The 5,598-nt window shown below is 49.9% G+C and overlaps 1 long non-coding RNA gene across 1 annotated transcript; it reads left to right on the forward strand.

Annotated features, from left to right (window-relative positions):
- Positions 1 to 840: 840 nt before the first annotated feature.
- LOC106004892 lies at positions 841 to 5,301 on the forward strand. The gene is made up of 3 exons (XR_001177959.2): positions 841 to 1,037; positions 2,737 to 2,795; positions 5,248 to 5,301. It is a non-coding gene; the product is annotated as an uncharacterized LOC106004892 (long non-coding RNA).
- Positions 5,302 to 5,598: the final 297 nt, after the last annotated feature.

A 5,598-nucleotide genomic window follows, 5' to 3' on the forward strand; every position in this document is an offset into this window, starting at 1 on the left:
ATGTTCATCTATGTTGTTTCCTAAATTCCACACATGAGTGAAATCATATGATATTTGTCATTCTCTGACTGACTTATTTTGCTTAGCATAATATGATCTAGCTCCATCTATGTCGCTACAAATGGCAAGATTTCTTTTTGATGTCTGAGTAATAGTCCACCCTAGATACATCACATTTTCTTTATCCATTCATCAGTTGAGGATTCTGCATTTCTAACAAGCTCCCAGGTGATGCTGATGTCATGTGTCTGGGGTCCCCACTCTGAGTGGTAAGAGCTTAAATCCATCCTCCCGAGATTCTGTCCTCGCTCTGTGTCTGACCAACCGCAGGGACAGGGTTGCTAAATGGCATTGGCTATGGGGGAGAGGAGGGTTCTAGGGATCGAGGTCTGGGAGGCACCTGTTGTAGGGCTTCTCGGTGAGTCTAGTGCCATTATCAAAATAGTTTCTGGAATTCTGTCAGAGAATCAACCACCTTCAATCCAGTTCTGCTATCTTAGCAAGGGGAGCAATGATGTGAGAAGGACACTCAGAAGAGAAGTCTTTGGGGAAGTTCTTAGCAGAAGCATTTGCCCTGGGGACCGTGTGATGTGGCCAAACATGTAAGGGTTTGGAGTTACTCATTTGCAGCGCTTGAAATGGAGGCCTCCCCAGCGGTCATTTCCTTCCCGCCTCCACTCTTCCCATGGAATCCAGGCTCGGATCGGCTCGGCAGCGCTCCCCAGCTTGGGGGCGGTGCTGAATGCTGATTGGTGTAACGGAACACGTCCTCCCCTTCTCCTGCGGGCCAGTGACAGGAGGTGGGACAATCACGTGACGCAAATTGCCCAATGAGGCTGCTGAGGGCTTCTGGGAAACTTTTCCTCCTCCTTCAAAAGGAGCGGGCTGTGGGGGGAAGGACTCGCTCCTTCCCGTCTTTGGGAGTTGAGGTGTGAGGTTGTGGTGCTTTGAGCAGGGCAGCTGTGCTGCCGGCAGGATGGGAAAGCCGGGAGAACCGCCGAGAAACTCGCTGGGTCTGTCACGTCATGGAGTTGCCGGTGTGTATCCAACCCAGGGGCAGTTTGGGTCTCTGCATTTTGTGATGTAAAATCAGAGCCTCGCGTTCGTGTTGGGTCAGGGGAGAGGGAGGTAGCGTCTTGCCAGGAGCCCGTGTGCTCCTCTTTACGTGTCTGCGAGGATGTGTCCGCGGAGGCAGGGGTGTTGACGAGACCGTGCAGATCTCCTGAGCTTCCTCTTGACTCCCAAAGGCACCTCAAGTGACACTGCGCCCGCACGGGAGGTGTCCCTGCGTCCTCCACCTCGGAGCTGGGTGTGGCCTGGCCGTGGGCCTGCTGCGGACTGTGAGGGGAGGCTCGCGGGGCCGCCATCTTTGGCCGGAGAATCCGCACCCCGGAAGGCTGGAAGTGGTAGCCCTGAACCAGAACTCTAGAACTCGTCAGTCCGGTGTGCTGGGGTTTTCTCTTCTGGGAAGCCGTGGCTGTCATCCGAAGGCAATTCTCTAGGAGAGGAGAGCCCTAGAGGGGGGCTGTGAGGCTCGAGGTCTCCCTCTCTGCTCCGCATCGCTGCCCAAACTGAGCCCGAGAGTAGCCACAGAAGAGGTTGATCTGGGCTGTTAGTCAACTCCAGCCGTGACACAGCTCTTCCGACACCCTTACCTTCCAAAATCCGCTCACGATGCCCCTCCCGGGCCACTGCTGACAAGGCTCACTCCAGAGTTGGCCAAGCCGGGTCAGCATGGACTAGTTTTCTGGACTCTTCCGTACCGGAAGGGCTTATACAGAAGAGCTCCGAAGGCGAGGAGCCTCCCAGAGGCTTTTGCCAGGGCACGCTCCTGCACAGAAGGGCATCATGGCGAGAGTGTTACCCAGAGTGAGTGCTCTGTTCTGATTCGACCTCCAGCTGGTCACTTCAGATCGCCTAATGTCTGGGAGACTCACTTACCTCCTCTGTGAAAGAGGAGGACTCCCTAGGGTTGCCAGGGGAATAAGGATAAGCAAGATAAAGGATGGGTAGAGGATGAATCAATATTGGGTTGTGCTGAGAACCTGGGCTCTTGGTAAGACTCTGGGGTTGTACACCAGCTCCTCCAATTCATAGCTTTATAAAGTTGGACAAGGGCATGTCTTGAGGTCTCAGTTGACTCATCTGTGTTTTAAATAATTTAAAAAATCACGTTATGTTAGTCAGCATACAGTACATCATTCGTTTTTGGTGTAGTGTTCCATGATTCATCGTTTGCATATAATACCCAGTGCTCCAGGCAATACGTGCCCTCCTTAATACCCACCACCGGGCATCTACTGAATGGGTTATTATTAACACCTACATTATGGGATTGTTAGGATTTGAAAAGACATAGATGAGGCTTTTAGCAAAGTGTCTGGTGCGTAGTAAATTTTGTGGAGTGTTCAACACTATTGCTACTACTTTTAGTTTAGATCGTGTATCCTGGATATACCCAAACTCTTGGGGAGTCAGGAGTATGAACAAGGAAAGGGAGCCCCAAAGTCTTGACCCTCCAGTCGCTCTGATCTCCCCATGGCCATAATTCTTTTCCTCTTAGACCAGACTCTAGGACCGCCAGCGCTTGGGGTTACAGTTTCCGAGTGGAACAAGGAGCTGGGGATTATAGCCTGTTGCTACTTTATGTACCAGCCCCGGCTATTTCTGTAGAAGTCATAAACTGACTCATGTCAGAGCTATAGATCATCTGGTTCAGTTTTTCTCATTTTATAGATGGGGAAGCTGAGTTCATAGACACAGGTATGAGAAGATCTTGATCATCTGACTTCCAGGTTAGTGCTCTTTCTACTACCCTGCACTGTTAGCTGGTTTATCCAGCACCTCCTCCCAACATTTTCTCTCGTCAGGACTAGTCCAGAGTACAGCTAGGTGCATGGGCGTGATCCTATTTTAGCCAGTGAGATGTAAGTGTAAGTCTGCTGGGGGTGGGGTTGAGGTTTTTGAGAAAGCATTTGCTCTTTTGGTAAAAGGGCTAGGTAGAGCTGTCCTTATTCTCCTCTGTCTTTCATCCTGCCTGGAATTGGGGGCATGATGCCTGGAGCGGTTGCAGCCATTTTATAACTATGAGGGAAAGGACAAGAGAATGGCACAGACACTGCCCTCACATCACTGAGCCACTGAATCAATTCTGGCAGCCTGTTGTTTGTTCTTTTCTCAGGTGTTCTGTTACCAGCAGCAGAAAGCATCATTAACTGATAGAGCTCCTTTGCCTTTCCCCCTGTTGAGCTGCTCTTCTAAGTGAGGGCTCCGAGACCTTTAGACAGGATGGAGGGCTCGTGGACTCACCCTTTGGTCTCTCCATTTTTAGAAGCAGCTTTTGGATTAACTGGCCTCAGGGGCCTCACTCCAGCCTGTAACTTAGGGAAGAAAGCTCAGTTACCAGTTAATAATACGGCTGCTGCAAGGTAATATTTGCAGGCGCTCCTTGCCGAACAGTGGTCTATGAATACACAGTGTTATTATTACTAACCCTTCCCTGGCCCCCTGAGCCTCCAGGAGACAGCGGAGTGAACCGTTTCACTCGTCTGAGAGATAGCAAGAGAAATATAATTTTGATTTGATTCTTGGTCCCTCTGGAAGGTGCCCGTCTACTGCTCAGAAGTGGGAGGAGAGAGAGTGCAGCGAGGACACTTCTCGTAGATGGGGAGAAGAGAAATGGCAGCGTGAAGGAGCATGGACTCCCATTTAAAGGCCCATTTTCCATGTGACACTTTATAAATCAGTTCAAATATAATCTTGAATGTAACCAACAGTCTGCCTTCTGCCTCCTTCCCTGCGCTCCCCACCTCCCTCCCTACCAGTCCTTGAAGGCAAAGATCTTGGGGAAGGCTGCTTTTCCACTGGACTGTGTGAGTTGCAAGAAGCTAAAATTACGGCTTATAGGATCTCTTAGCTTCAATGAGGATAAAGCCATGCCAGCCACAGAGAGGAGTCTGTAAGTTTGGCTTCTGTGGCCCAGAGTGACTCCCATGCCCCCAAATGCAATGAATAGGTAATTAATTAAATATTATGTGTGGGCACGCATTCTATTTCATGTCTCTGGTCTACACTCTGGGCTCAGAGACTCTGCCTTGCTTATTTCCACAAGGCACTGTGGAAATTTAACTGTTTAATTTAAACTGTTTAACTTATGGTGAAGTGATAGATGTTGGTGCCACATATCCTGGAGTCCATCCTCGGCTCTGCTACTTGGCTGTGTGACCTTGGTCGAGTTAATTTATCTCTCTGCACCTCCTTTTCTTTTTTCTTTTCTTTCTTTCTTTCTTTTTTTTTTTAAGATTTTATTTATTTATTTGAGAGAGAGAGAGAGAGAAAGCTCAAGATGGGGCGGAGGGAGAGGGAGAAGCAGACGCCCTGCTGAGCAGGGAGCCTGATGTGGGGCTCAATCCCAGGACGTTGGGATCATGACCTGAGCCGAAGGCAGATGCTTAACTGATGGAGTCCCTAGGGACCCCTCTGTGCCTCCTTTTCTTATCTGTAAAGTGAGGATAACACTAATATCTGCTTCTGGATGTTGTGAGGGATATGAAATAATATGAATGGGTTAGCTGTGTCACTGCGCCTGGCCCAGAGCTGGGCGGCTAGTAGTCAGGAGGAGTAGTTACAGTGGAAGTGGTGGTAGAAAGAGCAGTTAACAGTGATCAAGTGCTCGCCCTTATCTAGGCACTATGTTAAGCCCCTTGCCTCCATTCTCCCATCTCATTCCTGGGCCAGCGCAGTCCACTTGCTGGCTCCCTCACCAAGCTTATTGCATACTGCATTGACCCAGGCATTTTAACTGTAGCAGAGAACCCAAGAAACAAGGTCCCTGCTCCAAGTGAGTTACATTTATTTGCATTCTCATGGGAGACAGATGATAAGCTCATGAAAATGGAATCTATAGGAAATGTTATAAATTAACAGAATAGATGCTCTGTAGAGAACCCACATGGCCTGAGATGCAGAACATCATGGGAGGAGCTGTTTTAGACAGGGTGGTCAGGGGATGCCTTTCCATGGAATCACCTGTGTGGAGACCCCAATATGGGAGGGAGGGAGCCATACTCCTGGTTTGGGAGGGTGTAGGCAGATAACTGGCTCTCAGAGTACTTCTCTTTTGGTGGGAGGGTCAGATCTGACATCTGCACCTTCAAAAGGGTGATAGAGTTGTCACAGGAAAAATGCAAGATGCTCTGAGGACACCACATTGGGGGGCCAGATTGATCAGAGATCTCTCCTGTGCAGGTGGCAGAAAACCTACCCAACTGGCTTGATGAAAAGGGGGACTTGTTGGCTTAGGTAAGTGACAAGCTGGGGGGAGCTGGCTTCAGGCATGGCTCAATCCTGGTGTTTTAATGGCAGCTTCAGGACGAAGCCTCTGCCTCATCTCTCTGCTCAGCCTCTCTGTGGGCTTTGTTCTCTACAGGCTCCCAGAATGGTGCCCTCAGTCCCCACAATGATGTCCATGGTCAGGATGATCGGAATGCTCTGCTTGGCCAGGCTGAGTCCTGCGCTTCCCCTGCCCATCCCTGAGACTTGGAAGTAGGTTTCCAGGAGGAAACTCAGGCTGGTGATGCAGGAGAAGATCTGCCAGGC

Source organism: Mustela putorius, unplaced genomic scaffold, assembly GCF_011764305.1.
Source record: "Mustela putorius furo isolate JIRA1106 unplaced genomic scaffold, ASM1176430v1.1 tig00000738_pilon_pilon_pilon, whole genome shotgun sequence".
NCBI classification, from domain to species: domain Eukaryota; kingdom Metazoa; phylum Chordata; class Mammalia; order Carnivora; family Mustelidae; genus Mustela; species Mustela putorius.